Below are 17,431 nucleotides of genomic sequence, written 5' to 3' on the forward strand. Positions count from 1 at the left end.
GGATTCTCATTTGTGTGAGTCACAGAAACTAAAACAGGTTTAAAAACCAAGGCACCGGCCGTTCGCCAAGTTTTGTGGAAAGGTTTTGGCATCCCCTCCAGAGTCTTGTCAATTCTGGGGGCTTGCAGTTGAGCAACCACCGGTTTGGCAACAAAAGCTGGATGCCTTCTATTTAAGCCTCTTGTTGTTTACTTAAAGAGTTTTAAAAAAAAACTCGACCTATTTACAGTACTGGACACTGGGTATGATCTAGTGAGCCAACTAAACATAAAAATGAAATTTCATCTGAAGAAAAAAAAAACATAAAAGGTGTTTTCATCAAAAGAATGAAACAGATTTTTTAACAATTTTATTGCCAACAGCATATTGTTACATTTGTTACAAAATCTGCTTATATTTAAAAAAGCCTGACAAGCTGTGCAGACAAGGCATTGTCCACAGCTGGAGTCAGTGCAGGCAGAAATGCAGGCAGGTCATGCACTACACCGCTCCCATTAGTTGTGTTTAGCCACTCCTGAATGATGAATAACATCAGAAGTTTCTAACCTGGGCTAGGGACAAAAAGTACTGGACTGTTGCTCAGGTGTCAAAAGAACAACTTCAGACAACTGAGGAGACGCCTGTCTCAACCCAAGGAGTCTGGGGATAGAGTTGAGAAGGGCCGATTCCAAGGTTCTTGGGGTCCAGTTTGATGTTTCCACAGACAGTAATGCACAGACAGTGTCATCTGCTGTTGTTTCTCCTCTGTGTTTTATCAAGTCCAGTTCATCACTCTGTGTTGAATAAAGCCTTATAATATGGAGGAATGGTGGCTTAGTGGTTAGGGACCTGGGCGTTTGCGTGTTGGAAAGTATGCAAAGGTCGAAACTCAACCTGCCACTCTGGGCCCCTGAGCAAGACCCTTTACCACAGATTGCTCCCTCTGTGCCACTCAGTGTGGCAGCACACTGCTCCCTCAGGGATGGGATAAAAGGAGGAGACAACTTTCCCCTCTCTGGGACTATTAAGGAAAATATTCATTCAATATGGGTTTCAACTACTGAATTAATATTACTAAAATAAATTAGCTTTTAAAATGATTTTCAGACATGAGTTGAGGTATTTGTTCAGAACAGGGAACTACAGCTTTTAGTTAGGATGTATTGTTAGATTTTGCAGTTTTACAAGATGGAAAATAATGAATTCCTTTGCATCATATGCTGCTGTTGGTTTGTTGCTACTTACATTGTACGTCTCCAACTTGACCCGGTTTTTAAAGATGTGGGTTGTGAAGTTGACTTTCTGGAAAACTTTTTCAAACTCAGCCTCGTCCTTGGGAATACACAAGCAAAAACAGACACATTAAGAGGAAAACAGACTGTGGTGATGACTCTAAAAGGAAGCAGTCCGTTACAGTCAGGCCTCCTGGGCGAAACTGTTAAGAAGAACGGTGTGTGGCAGCTTCTCCCTTGGTGTGACTGCATGTGTGTGTGTGACAGAGGCTCACTGTTTCTCTGAGCTGTCCCAGCTCTTCTGCCCTGCGACCCAGCAGGACCTCGGCTGTCTCCTGGAAGCATGTCACCCACTGGTATCCCCGAAGTCGGCCAAGTTAGCCTGGGAGTCAAGACAGCGGAGGGAGATGATGGAGAGGCAAAATGTTACTTCCGTTTGTCTGACTGTGTGCTCGTGTTCATCACTGAGAACAATCACTGCGTGTTTGGACAAGCATTAATGATGTTAGTCCCGTATGTGCGCCGTACTCACTGAAAGTAGGAGTCTATATTTGAAGTTGGGGTACTCTCTGTTACACTTCCCGCAGCGGTAATAACCGTTCTCTTGGTCTATGACCTTCTTGTTGCAGTCCGCAGATGGACAGGCTTGGTACAAACGTTCTCTTTACGCATGTATACTACTGTCGCCACGCACTAAAATACTCCGCCTGAAAAGATACAAAGATGACACAGAGAAAGGACATACAATTATTGTTGAAAAACAGCCCGAGGAATAAAAACAGACAGTAATTAAGTTGCAGTCATTTTATGCCTCACAGAGGAGTAATCCAACTTGAAAAATAGTTAATAAAAATGGAAAAATAAAAGCTTTTATCTACAATCAATGAAAGCACTATAGAGAACTTCTGCCAAGCTGTGCTGACAACAAACCTAGTTCAGTGTAGATACAATTACTGTATAGCTTTGACTCAAAAGTTGAATCTTTACTCTGTCGGATAAAGAAAGAACTGAAATGTAAGAAGTTATTCAAACAAAACGGTCTAGGGTCAAAAAAAGGGCGAGCCAATATTTCTACAGATCCCACACATCCTGGACATAAACTGTTCGGATTTTTACCCGTAGGTCAGTGCTACAGAGCGCTATTTGAAAAAAACAGCCGCCACAGACAGTTTCTTCCCCAAGGTGGTCTCTCCCATCAACACAATGAACTCCTTACAGCCAGAGTAGTCAGCTACTCTCTTGTGAATTGCTTTTCTTTTTATATAAAAATTAGCAGTACATAGAAGTACATCATTTTCCTTTTATTCTTTATCTATGTATTTATTCTTAATGACGCTGTGAGCGCTTGATACCAAAGTCAGATTCCTTGTTTGTGCACTATCTTGGCCGATAAAGCTGATTCTAAGGATGTACATTCTCAAGGCACTAGAGACTTACTGCTTGAGTAATGCTAACCAAATAATAGAAAACATCAGACGCTTAAGACTGTTCAAAATGTTACCCCCGTATTCATAGTCTTCTTGTTTTATTGTGACTGCTCTCTCAAACACACGGTGTGACTCGGTCTGCTCTTTGTTAAAATATTTATTGACTGCTCAGCATTGTTAGGGCCATGTTTAGAGTTCTTTTTTAAATTGGAAACAGCCCATATATGTATTGGCAGGTCACAGTGGGTCAAAGAAAAGGTCCGACCGGTGCATCTCCAAGTTTACAGTTTTTTTTTTTTTTTCTGAACCCCAATGCTATGACTCTGATAGACTGTAGAAAAAGTTTATTTCCAGGATCTGTCAAAGAAAAAACTAGTTACAACAGTTGTGTTTCTTTTTCGCAAGACATTAGCTATGCCTAAAAGGTTGTTCTTCTCTGTCTATGTTACACAATCAGAACCTAGCCTGGGTGTTGTTATAGTAATTTATTTTTGTTTGCCTGTCCTGAGAGAAGAATTAAAACATTTGCTTAAAAATAACAAGAACAGCGGGATTAAACTATATTTTAGGTGTAAATTCAGGGTAACCAACATGTCTAGTTCGACCCATACACATATTTTGTAAAATTGGATCTGCTGCAGTTGCATTCGTCACAAACAAAACTCTGATTGGAAAATCTCTGATACAGCTGAAACATGTTTGATTAAGTTTTAAAACAGAGTGAATGTTTGATCTTCATTAATGGGATATGACCAAGGCTCCCTGAATATAAGATTGAATATAAGATTCAGGAAGAATAGTTTTAAGTGTAAAAGAGTAAATTCAAAACCCAAACCCTCTAAAATGTGAATGAAATCAATGAACTCGTTTAATTTACCAGAGAATAAACATTGTCCCTTACAAATAATCATTTAATATGACAAACAACCATTGTGTAATTCACAAAATGCAAAACAAGGGGAAGGAAACCCAATTGTTGAGAATATCAGAGCCATGGAGCTTTTAGTTTCCCCGTTCATGTCTTGCTGGGTGCTGGCAGATGTTAAAACATGAAACTATCTGTAGCAGTCCATGTGACTGGCTTATAATTAAGTTGTTTCATTAAAATTTCAGAGAATACCCCTCTGATTTCTACTTAAGAGGCTTAGAGTTAAATAAAACTAGGATATTAAGTTGGTATGTTTTTGATTGCAGCTTCAGTGAGGCAGAAAACATGGGCGGCATAAATTAAAGCTCACATCATATTTAACACATGGAGAAGTTTCCTGTCACAGGCTTTTTTAGCGAGGTATGCAAGAAGTACACGATTAATTGGTGTTTACTTTGAAGAATAACAGAGTAAACACTAAAATGTAGTCAACCAAATTATTCGTCTCAACATACTAAATTACAGTGATTGTCACGGATAGCCAAGGCTCTCTGTAGGTCTGATGTTTTGTAACACCAATACTAGAGGTCTGCTATTTTGAAATGTGGCAGACCCATTTACATAGATTCTAATTAATGTGACTGCTCTTGTTTTTTGTTGCTCATTCGACCATAAATAAAGAGCCAAGTTTAAATGATTAGTTTGCAAAAAAAAAAAAGAAAATGATAAATATGGCCTTAGTACAGTTAGAGAGACAGTTTCTCTCACATTTACACACTAACAATTAACATTTGCAAGTGATATTATTAAAGTAGCACACTTTAAAGCATATATCGAATGCTTTTATGTCTACTGTTTTCCAGGAACAACATAACTCGCCGACATAAATCAGTTTAACCTACTCCTAGGTCGTCTCATCCAAGTTTACAAAGTCAAAAGGTGTTCAATGAATAGAGCGGAAGAAGATGTCTCACCAAAGTTTTTGTTATGTAGGAGGCAACATCTTGTGAGATGAAATGGATGCCAGGTGGTGAAGGCCTCAGGAACACAGTGAGTAATCACTAGTCCACAGCACAGTTAAAAATCACAGATTTGGTGATTCAGTCAGCTTCAGTGGTTTGGACCTCTTTACTAATGAAGCATTCTAAAAAAAATTATGTTAAGAGTAACTATCTTACCCAGCATGTACTGTAAATGTTCATCCATTCATTTGACATGATTGGGTGTCAGGAACAGTATTTGGTAAAATAGCCACAAAACAGACTGTTGCGTCAAATCCATCCAAATAAGTAGGTACATTCACAAAGATTAAAACAATAGAAGTAGTTTCAGGAACATAAAAGGAACTGAGTTAGTTGGAAGCGTTCTCACATATTTTCCATTTAAAATAACCAGATTATTTTAACAGAAAATCTTTTTATACGGTGTTTGAGGTTTAGTATTAAGGTGCTTCAATCGTTGAGAGCTCCAGAAATGTGCAGCAAACCCATTTGTATCACCTGAGCTGCGGCTGTAAGGAACGTGCACAAGTTTTCGTTAGTAAGTCAAAACCTAGATGCCTATCATGGAAATATATTTTCGTTACATTTTCTAACATTGTAAACACAAACACATGGATCTGATCTAATCTGCTTACTTTCCAACGCCCTTGAAAATAGCCTTGACAGACCATGAGTGCAGCTGCAACAACCTCCAAATCCTGTTTGAGTTAATAAACATCCAAATCTTAAACTTAAACTGTTATACTCTGACAAAGTCTCATCTGAATTTATATTGCTATGTGTCAAAGACTTTCAAAGATCATGCTTTTGTAAATTTAGAAAGCTTTTAAAATAATCCATAAATAGTCGGGTTGTTTGCCTCATTGTACTAATCAAGCAAGATCTTGTGCTTGCTAACGGCTGGTAAATTTAGCGCAATAAGACATAAGATCTTAAGCTCATTTAGTGATCTAATGCAAGGATAATAAGTCGATAAGCTTATTTATTGCTTTCATTTCTAGATTAGCTACAAGACTTTGCTTTCTATTGTCTCGCCACTGAATTCCATCTTGTCATCTTTACATAATGACAACTCCAGCTTCCCAGCTTATAATGTTATCATAAGTACTTAAATATCTAATTATCTGGAGATATCAAGACCTACATTCCTGCGATAAAAGGTTAATATTTATTCAAATCCAAGAAACATGAGAGCAACGCTGCTTAAGGTTAAAAATATCCATCACAGCCTATATGGTACATGGACTGAAAGCATAGATTCATGAACTGACATGCAAGCTGGTAGGAGTCCTTACTTTGAGTTCCTTGCCCAAGAGCACATCAACAAGTAGTATTGAAAGCTGGAATTAAACTCACAACCTTCCAATTGCTAGATGACTAGTTTTTTTCTATTGAGCCAGAGTTTCCAAAACCCAATGCGTCACTATGGCAGGTTATCTCCAAGTGAGTTTTCAGCAACACCGAATGATGAAACTGTAAATTATTGAAAAATAAAAACTACTCCATTTTTGCAAAGCTCCTTCAGTGACTGACTGCTAGATCCTAAACACACAAAGGAGCATTATCACAGCTCTGCCTGCCAGCAGCTTTTGGAGTTTATGACCAGCACTGCTCCCAAAAAATTCAATACATGTTTATCATCTCTGCTGTTTTTTTTTCCATTCTTGTAAATAGTCTGTTGCTATTTTACATGCATGAATATACATATACGGTTTGCATATTTCTTAAAATCATCCTACTCAGTTGCACATTTCTTTAATTTCTTAAGTGTCCTAGTTATAATAACTGTACAGCATTTTGTTCTTATGATGTGAATTTGGCCCTTGGTGCTTTTACACCTCAATTTTCCCACTGTGGGACGACACAGGATCTTTTTATTCTTTTCTATAAATCACTTTGTTACCTCAAAAAGAGTTGTTTCTCGTAACAATGAGGCAGGCAACTAATGATACTAAAAAACAAAAAGCAAGTCAAATGAATCACAGCAGGTGAAACTGTTCTTTGTTCCATATATTTAATAAACTATATTACAGTTCTTCTGCTTTCACAAACATTTGAACTTGAGTGAGAGCCCATTCCTAATCCATCTTACTGTTTTTCCTACGCTTCCACTTTGCAATAACACCACTAAAAATTCAATGTGGTGTATTTAGTAGTGAAGAAATATCACGACTGAACTTATTCCATGGGCGAATTTCAACGTGATACTGTGATGAGATGCCAGTGAGCTCCTTAGTTCGACCACTCTTTCTCAAATGTTTGTCGAAGCAGCATTGTGTGTGCTGGCTCTTATACAGCTGAGCCATGGAAATGATCTGGAGACCCGAATAGAATGATTGGGACTGATGATGAAATATTTTTGTGAGTGTACCGTATGCGTGTACGCTTTTTTTCCACCACATCTTTTCCTTCCCTTCACCCTATGTGATTGGACACAGAGCTCTGTGAACAGCCAGCCACTTTAGCAATGACCTTTTGTGTCTTTTCTTCCTTGTGCAAGGTGTCAATGGTCGTCTGTTGGACAAGAGTCAAGTCAGCAGTCTTCCCCGTGATTGTGTCGCCTACAGAACTAGACTGAGAGACCATTTAAAGACCTTTGCAGGTGTTTTCAGTAAAAAAAAAAAAGCTGATTAGTGTGTGGCACCAGGTGTCTTCAATGTTGGACCTTTTCACAGTGTTTTCTGAGATTCTGAACTTGGTTTTTTTTATTAATTGTCAGTAAAAATTGTCAAACTTAAAAGAAATAAACACTTGAAATATATCAGTCTGTGTCTAATGAATATAATACACAAGTTTCACTTTTTGAATGGAGTTACCGGGAAAAAAACATTCTCATGATATTCTAATTATATGACCAGCACCTGTATATGATCTGTAAAAAAAGAAAAAAACTTCTCCACTTTTCTGAGAAATTTTCATTTACCCTCTTTTATGTCCTGGAAAAGTTAAAAACAGAAGAGTTTGGATTAAACAATATTTATTTTCTGTACTCAAAACATCTTTTCCTCTTCTTATCCAGACTTGGGAAATGGCAAAGACAAATTACATATATTTCAATGCCGCATAAAGACCCTCAAATGAAAAACAGAAAACGTGCTCTTCATGTGTAGAGCAACAGAATAAACTGCACAGGCTGCAAAAGTAAATAATAAAATCAAAAATTAAATTAAACCCCGACTTGGCATTGTATGTCTAATTGTTGCCAACAATTCGGTCCAGCTGGTACATGCATGCTGTTTAAACATCTCTATTTGACTTCCAGAAAATCTTGGAACAGTTCAAAAAGAGAGCAGGAAGGGAGTTTGAGAAAATCCTTTGCATAAGAGATGCAAGACGAGATGAATTTCTCCCTCTCTAGTACAAAAGTTTTGCTAATACATAGATGCCCACAACCAAACTGACAAGTATGCATGCCTACCATGCAAGGTTATATGCAAACAACCAAATATTTACATGTGCAATGCAGCTATAGTGACTCTAAACTTTTTTCTGTTACAAAATCAAATTAAAGTGTGCAACAGTCAAACAGGATCAAATTAAAATGCAGCGATGTGGCTGTAATTTAAACAGATATTAGCACCTTAGGCGGCAGAACTCACACTGGTAAAATCAACAGCTAAAAAGGAAAGAAATGCTAATTCTGAGGGGAAAAGGCTATTCCTCTCATCCTGTAGAAAAGCATGGCATTTCATTACCATAAATATAAATACGAAAACCACACAGCAGTTGAAGGATGTCTCAATATAAGAGGCAACCCTTGAATGCACCTACATGCAGGCATACACAAATTTAAAGCACAGAAGGAAAATGCGATCTACATGCCATATAGGAAACCAGAAAGAACGGATTTTTTCAACAATACATCAGAGGGCATTTTTTTTTCTCTAGAACAGGCCTTAAAAAAAGAACCAGGAATTACAGCAAGAACATAAAATGCACACTAAACAACAAACACAAGCTCGAGCTGGGCCAGACTCATTACTAATGTTGGCCTAAATGAGTCTATCAAAGACTCCTTCTAGGATGTGGGCCAAAATCACACACGTACTGAGGAATGCTGCTCATCTGCTCTGCAAACCACGATTCCTTGCAAAGTGTTTTGTAAAAGCATTGAATGTGAAAAGGCCATTGTGTTTCCTGGCTCCCTCATGGGAGGGGGGTGGGGGGGGGGGGGGTGGGTATTGTGCTGCGTCCCCATGACCTCTACATTTACTGTCACTCAAACTTAGAGCCCTCTGTCACTTTTCTCCCTCTGGTCAATCCTGACTCATGCTGTCTTAATCTGTCCACCCATCCATCTACTCAGCGTCCATGCCAGCGACCACCAACGACCCTTCTGAAACACTTAGTAAAAGAAGGCCTTCTTATTAATTAGCAGAATTTTCCCCTAAGGCAACTGCCGCACTTCCCGTCAACACCCAGCTCCAACGTTTCCATCCGCATGCCTGCCTCATCACATTTTGAGGACGCGGGCGGACTGGAAGGCTAAAGAAGTGGGGAAGCAACTTGGTGGGCTGTAGGTGGGTGGATGTGGCAGAAATGAGGGCTTGCTAAGTGTTCCTGAGGATGGCGGATGCTGCGGTTAACAGTGGGACCTTCACCAGGGGTTGCTTCTTGAGAAATAACATTATAAATGAATCCCACATCATTTTACCAATAAAGGCTCTGTGCTGAAGTTTTTTTTTCTCTCTCTGCATTTTTTTTCTCTGCATTTTTTTATACCCCTTAAACATTTTGAATACATGATGTCACATTACAATCAAAAACTTCAATCAACAAATTAATTTGATTGTGACTTTATGCTAAAGACCTACAGCGTAATTGTTATGTGGAAAGAAAATGATACAGGGATGTCCAATTTGTCATGCAGGAAAATCTGAAAAGTGTGTTGCACATTTATAATAATAATTTGTAGAATTTGCATTCACTGCTTTTAAAACGTGTCTCTTGGAGCATCTCTTTACCAACTTGCATTTTCTTATTTTCATATAAACAGCTCAAGCTATAAATGTCCGTAAGCAAATATTTTGCCTTTATTTAGCATAGCCACAGCATGATGCTACCGCCACCACGTTTCACCGTGGGAGATAGATTACCTTTGCATGTAGGCGGGAAAGATTGAAGTTGGTCTGATCAGACCAAAGGACCTTTTTACACATGTTTACAGTCTCCTATGGATTTTAACAATCCACAAATAGGATTTATAGATTTCTTTCAGCAGCGTTTTTCTTACAAATCTACACAGAAACTCTAATGCGGTACCGCGCACTTGACGTCACCGTCTCAAGAGCAACGCCCCTTTTGCCGCTTAGGTAGGGCATACAGGAGAGAAAGCACGGATAACCCAGCTATTACAAGCGCAACAGAACCAGCGATCTGACCGACTTTACAGCCGTTAAACTTTCCCAAGACGATGTCCCAGGCACACGGATTACTGGCCGAACTGTCGAAGAACACACCAACCTTCAGCTCAAACGATGGCTTGAGGTTCGAGGGCTTAAAAAAACTGGAAAACTGGCCGAGTTGATCGAACGGTAAGCTTTGTTTTTTTTTCCTGCGCGGCGATCATGGCAGCGTCGGCCGTTTTTTTTTTTTGTTGTTGTTTGCAATCACCGTCCAGGAATGGGTATATGTTTAATGTTTGTCTCATTTGAAATGTTTTTGAGTAAGCTATCCTGGTAGCAGGCTATCATGTTAGCGCCTGCTACCATGATAGCCTATATGCTGTCATGGTAGCAGGCGCTTCATTATTAACATGTCGGCCACCAAAATACTCTTACCTTGACTTGATGTCGCTGGAATTGGGTCAGGATGTTCTTCGGTTGTGCCCTTTCCTCCGACAAAATGCTTGCTACATATGTACTTGAATTTGGTAACTTTTTCCGGGTTGAACTGTTGTGTAGGCCGACCGCCCCGGTCCCAGCGCACACATTTCTCCTTGGCAGTCTTGAAGAAAACATCCTTCATATGAGGCCGATCAGCGTACCTCGAGTCGCTGTTGCACGTTCCATAGCAACAATGTTTAAAAACCATGGTCTTAGATTTGGAAAAAGCAGTCGTTTACCGAGTAAAACCTAGGCTAACGCATGTCTCTTTTAAAGCAAAGCAGCGGCGGGTTTCAAAAGTTTGCCCCACTGCGTACCACGTGATGTGACGTCATTGTGACGTTGTGTTTCTAAAAATAGCTCGCGCGCGGTACCGCATTTGTGGCTAATGCTTGTCATGTCAGCAGATTGTCCCACCAGAGTTGTCATGGAGCTCTGGGCTGCTTCTCTGATTAATACTCTCTTTGCCTGGACTGCCAGTTTCAGTCAACAGCCATTACTTTGTAGGTTTGCACTTGTGCATCAATATTCACCATCCCATTTTTGGATGATAGACCAAAAATTGCTCTGTGAAATTTAATGTATTAAAGTATATAACCTTTTACAGCAGCCACCCAGGCAGCCAAAGTTCCTTACAATACAATTATAAAAATCACTGAAAAACAGATCAATAAGGTAAAAGAATAAGTACAAGTTATAAAGCTGGAATAAAATGCCACAATGTTACTGAGCGTTAAAAGTCTGGATTTAAAAAGGCCCAGGTCGGTGATTGAGTGGAGATCCAGAGGTAGCTGGCTCCAGAGTCGGGGGGCCGCGACTGACTACAATATCGATATTTAGTTCTCTAAACATTCAAGAAAAACTAGGATCTGAGGGCTCTAACTTGCACACAAAAACTCAAATTAGTTTAATCAACATGTTTTATACTGATCTAACCCTGCTTTAAACTTCTGAAAAACTGCAGATGTTTCCCAGACTCAACTTCCCAAATCCTTAACAGTCATTTAAAATATAAATACTGAAGGTCGTTATTTATTCACAAAAGAATATAATAGAAATAGCCTATTGCATGCAAATGGAAGCACACGGGTACAAATAAAGATAGTGATAATAAAAGAATAATAGAGTACACAGTAAGATCAAAGATAAAAAAAGTAACAGACTATTCACAAGATTTATGGAATACTGTGGAAAGAGTGGCAGATTTAACTTAATTTAAGGTAGATATTTTTTACACTGAGCAAGCCTTAAATATGAAATTTTGACAAGAAAACAGACAGAACACCAAATAGAAAGAAGAAGCAAGGAAATAAGGACATGATGAAGAGAATGAAAAAAGAAAAGAAGGAAGCACCAAAGGACGGGAGAGAGAATACACGGAAAAAATAAGGACACAAAGTAATAACAGGACAAGGACAGAAGGGAAGAAAATGGAAGGAATGAAGAAAAAAAGGACAGAAGCGAGGAAAATGGAAGGAAGGAAGTAAGGACAGAAGGAAGGAACAGGGGAAAAACAACAGACATAAGGAAGGAAGAATGGGAGCACAAAAGCCAGTATAGACGAAGGGAGACAAAGAAGTAGGGGATAACATAACAGGTGGAAATAAAGTCTGGATATGCAAACACAAAAACTTATTAAACTTAATAACAATGAGGAGAACTTATAAGATCACCACTAGTAGAGCGTACCCAAAAACCACTCAGACACACAAACACAAAACTCTGCATGCACACTCACCAGAAGATTGACACACACGCTGTAATGTGAAAGTAGTTTTCATTCTTATCACACCAAATCCCAGTGTCACCTTCTGGCACCTAAATGTAATTAAAATTTACACGTGGAAGGGCAACCAAGTGAAAATCCACTTCACATAATTGATATGGTTGCACATGACAAATTTAATGCCTGTCCCAAAATCCCAAACAAACACAGATATCTACATTAATTAGAAATGGATTGTACACTTATATACCACAAACCCTCCATCCACACACACTCCGACACACAGTCACAAATCCTCCACCCACAAAGATGGAGGAAATAGGTAGTATGCAGATTTGGATTGCTGCAAATTAGTAAGACTCTATAGCTTTAACTTAAGCTGTAGCCTCAGAGTGTGTGATGGGAAGCCTTCTCCTCTCTTTTCAGTTCAATTACAGAAACAGCTGGGGGTGCACAGAGCCGAGTGAGAGCACAAGAGAAAAGGAGGCCAAGACAAGAGAGGTACAAATTAGGATTTCTCACTTCTAAACTCACCTTCCTGCATCCCACATTAAAACGTTTCCTGTCTGTATCAAATTCTCAAAACTTCTCTTCACCTCTCACTTTAGGCCACCCTTATGTTTTTTTTTTTCAGACGAGTGCTTTCTACCACCTTGATCTCTGGTATTCTTAAAAAACAGATATCTGAGTGACATGAAGTTTAAATAGGACTGCTTTGTTTTTTTGCAATCAAGTGTCACCAATCCACATTCTTATCTTATACTTCTTCCCTTTCTGGTAATATTATGCCCCCTGGGGTTCCTCGAGCACATAATTTGAAATTTTCATTAGGAACAAGATTGATCTTCAAGCTATCCATAAGCAGATCCCAATTAAATGCGAGGAAAGGAGAAAACTAATCTGAGATAAACCAAATTAATTAGATGGAAAGTTTAGCGAGTGGCAAATACCACTGAGATGGACTCCACTTGTGGTTGAAACCATAATAAATCTGCTGTTTCATTTTCTAAAAGGGCATACGGCCTCTTTGCATGCACTTCCAATAACAAGTCCTTCCATGTATTGCAGATTAACTATGGCTTAATAGTTTCTTTAACTGTAAAGTAAGTATTACAAAGTAAGCATAGCTTTAGATCTCCTATTCTGAAATGCAATTACCGTATATTTCTGAGTATAAGGCGCACTTAAAAATCTTTAATTTTTCTCAAAAATTGATAGTGCCACTTATAATTCGGTGCACCTTATATGATTACTGTATTTCTGCTTATTGACTGATTTTATGTGGTACAATGTACTCAAAAATCTGTTAAAATGTGTAAGTACGACTTTGGTAAGCACGGAAGCTGCTCCCCTCAATGGATATTTGGAGCATTACGGTACACTGTGTAACTACCAGATCGGAGCCCTGAACTGTCTACAAGACTGCCTGACTGTAATATCTAAACTAGAAGTGCATTTATTTAAGGCGGCCCGTGCCCGGAGTACGCGCTATCAACAATAAACCAAGTTAATTCAATATAACATTGACGTTTATTTTGGCCTCATGTTACAAACAGGGCAGTACCATCCAACTACTCTGTCCTCCCGACAGAGACGGATAGATCTCTCTCTCTCAGGTAGTATGTGTGTACGAGGCGGGGGCAGAGTGAGAAGAATATTTAATACGCTTTATAATCCGGTGCGCCTCATGTGTGGACATAGACACGCTAAATTAAAAGCGCGCCTTATGGTCCGAAAAATACGGTAGAAACATTCTGACAATTTTTCCTGTTGTCAGGTGTGTGTGAAAAGTCAACATGTAGCCTTTTTGTGTATTTCTATATTGTTCCACCGTTGGAAAAGAGCCAAAAAAAAACAAAACACCACTGGTTTTGATAGAGGTGAGAGCGATGATGCTGTCTGCTAGGGCCTATCGGTTTGGACAGATTGGGTTTGAAGGAGTATCTCTTGCCTCTGCTTTCACAAGAAATGTAAGAATGTGAAAGCAAAATCTAATGATTTTAGGGAACCTTAACAAGATGATCTTCATGTAAAAAAGCTGCTATGTGGGCCTGTGCAGACTCTACCTTCTCTCCATGTCCCATGTTTTCACTCTTAACTTCGCTCAGCGTTCTCCAGTTCATCCTTGATCCAATGCTGACTGACATGGTCTCTGTTAGTGACTGGCTGTAAACTGCGTGACCTTCCCGGTCATACCTACAGAGTGAACACAAAAAACATGCAAGATAAGAGTTAAACACGTTACAAGCCTTGCATATAGAAAATCAAAACGCCTACAGTTCCACTCAGAAGTTTACATCCACCCACCATCAATGTCATTTTAATGTAGGGATCCTAATGATTGGTTTAAACTGTTCAAACCACGAGTGACTAAACGACATACAACTGCAATGATTTTCCAAACAACAACTTAATGCAAATGTTTGAATTTGCTGTAGATTTTCTCTAGATAGTTAAAATTACACTGGTGCTCAAGTGTAAACATAAATTTATACATTTGCAATAAAATATTTCAGCAATGGGGCTGGGGGGGTTCTACAATATCTCCACTTGACAAAACCAAGGCCTAATCATGTCTAGTAAGTGATCGTGACTAACGACTGCTGGACATATATTTCAACTGCTGCTGGCACCAGGTTCATCACTTCCAGCAATTATACTATTAGTACGAGTTGTTCAGATGTTTTTCAACTGCTTTGCAAACGTCTAGAAAAAGACACAAACTCTCCACCTCAGATAAAAGGAAGGTTTAAGTCGGCCATGAAGCTGCGGGGGAAATGGCATCCTCTGTCAACATCGAAGCCGGCTTTGCATCTTCTAGGACTTTGAGGCCTCTGATTCTGATGCTGGCGGAAAGAAGCCCCTGCTCCACAATCATCACCTTCAATTTCGGCCTGAACCTTGCAGCCAAAGTTTTGTTCTTAGATAGGACACAATTGGACGTGTTTGGCCAGAAGCAAAGAGGATGATATGAAGAATCAGGCGAGGCCATCACAAGTTGGATGGAATAATAGAGGACTAATCGCAATGTTTTGAACTTTACTGCGAATCGGCTATTAGATGTTTGAAACCCGGACACCACTGGTTGTCAAGCAGAAGATTGATCCCAAACTGACAATAAAATTGCCTCTAGTTTGGATACAGTAGGCTCAAATTAAGCTTCCCACAACTTTATGCACAACTTGAATGAAGAGCTTTGCATATGTTTAAAAGTCTGATTCATGCTGGGCAACCAACCAGCTGAAATTATGTCTGCCAGGAAAGTTATTCAAATATTCAGTTAAAATTACCCTCTCAGCTTGTTCATGCTTACACACATCATATGGTCAAATTCAACACACTAAGGGACATTTACCATATTCTAATGGAGATTTATGTATATAGTTGAGCTTACTCTATTCCCGTGTGTTTTAGAGAACATGATGGATAAAATCATAGAATAGATTCTATGATTTCTGAAATCTTTAGTCCTCCTTTTTTGCATAATAAAAAAATGGTTTAACTAAATCGATAATGGGCCCAAATTCATGAAATTCATGCTAGTGATGTGTTCATGTACAATTCTGACTGGAGTTGTAGATAAGTCACATGTGCTTTAACTCTTCATAACAAACTCACTTTCCTTGATCCCAGAAGTAATTAAGTTACGCAGTACAAAACAAACAAGAGTTCTTTCTGACTATCCAATGTGACTTAAAAAAAAAGAGTGCAATGTAAAGTTTGAATAAGGGCTTTATAAAAACAATATCAATAGTTTTGTAAAAGAAACACTGCATTTAATAAGTCATTTGATCGTGTCTGTATCAATACAACCTATCTAAAAATATCCCTAATTCCCATATCTTATTTGCCATCTGATGATTACCTGGATACAAATGTATCCCCAGATCAATCAGCTTCCGTGCTTCTTTTATAAAAACCCTCTGTGCAAAACATGTTCATTATTCTGTGCATACCCTATATCTGTTAATTTCTCTTCCCTTTCACAATTTTATCTAAAACCTTCACGCATCAGTGAGATTGTTGTTCCGTGTTCAGGCTGAGCAGCCTAATCAAAGCATCCTACAGATTCATCAGTTTCCTTCATTCATGCAAACAAGCTTTGTCCAAACAATAAAAATAGCTCCACATCGTAACAGAAGAGTCTAGTCAGACACACGCTCCGTCTTTGTAAGGCGTACAGCTAAATGGTAAAAGGAAGCAATAAACATTTTATCTGCTTTGGGAAAAAACTTCATGCTGTCAGCGCAACCACTGAAAAGAGAACCAAACAGCAGTACAGATCAGGGGGGGAAGTCGGGGATTAGAGAAGAATGGAAGCAGTGGGAAAAGGAAAAAGTCCCATTTAGGCTTTTGAGCATCAGAATGAGGTGGTGAGTTACATAGAGGTTACAAAAAATAAATAACTGGCTGGACAAATAAAGCCTAACTCAGTTTTTTTTTTTTTATAGCTTGAGGAACAACTAAAGGAAAAAAAAAAAAACGCTTCTGTCAAGTAACAAACAAAAACCTTTATTAGCCCGTTTTCTAACTTTAAAGCTGTTCAGTGTGCTACTTCATGCCTCCTTGTCCTTGGGAACTGCTTTAAGTGAAACACATGCACAATCACATGCACACCAGAGCATTTTTATGTATACACACACACATACAAACATACACACACACACACACACACAAAAGAAAAATGCATTTATATTTTTTCCTGTGGCCAGAATTAGGAACAGTCTTAATGAGCGAATGAGTCATAACTCAAAATCCCTCCACAGGAGCTGCTAATAGGAATCCAGTTTGATCCTGCTCAACGGGCTTTAGAGCACAGGCAGCAGCAGTTCAGAGCTAGAATCCAGGAATAAATATACGCTTCTCCTGTTCTATCAATCCAGTCTTGTCAAAAATCCCACTGAGACTCAGGTGGCAAAAACCAACAGTCTCCTGGCACATAATAATCAGAGCTTCTGCACCTCAGTTTGCTGATTGTGTGTGTGTATAAGAGACAGTTCAAGCTTTGGCAATAATATATTATTTTATTAACTATGACAACATGACAAAATGACAAATAAGCACAGTGTCTGGAAAAGATTTCCCTCCCCTTGTTCTTTTTCAGATTATGTACAATTACAAACATGGGGTGGGATTTTATGTTAGAGCCCAACCCAAAGTAGTGCATAGCTGTGAAGTGGAAGGAAAATAATACTCAGTTTTTAAGCGCTATACAAATTAAAACAAATACAGTGGTGAGCATTTGCATGCAGGCCTTTAAGAGCCAGGGCAACCAGTTACCAAGACACCTAAATAGAGTCACGAATGGTACAAGTGCAAACCAACGAGGAGTTGAAAAACGGACAGAAAGAGTTCCTTTATAACTCTGGAGGA

At 38.9% G+C, this 17,431-nt stretch overlaps 1 protein-coding gene across 1 annotated transcript in view; it reads right to left on the bottom strand.

Moving 5' to 3' along the window:
- LOC105915970 (replication protein A 70 kDa DNA-binding subunit) overlaps positions 1–17,431 on the bottom strand; it is a gene marked incomplete in the record, with an annotated part of 82,309 nt that overhangs the window by 35,404 nt on the left and 29,474 nt on the right.

Source organism: Fundulus heteroclitus, chromosome 11, assembly GCF_011125445.2.
Source record: "Fundulus heteroclitus isolate FHET01 chromosome 11, MU-UCD_Fhet_4.1, whole genome shotgun sequence".
Lineage (NCBI taxonomy): Eukaryota > Metazoa > Chordata > Actinopteri > Cyprinodontiformes > Fundulidae > Fundulus > Fundulus heteroclitus.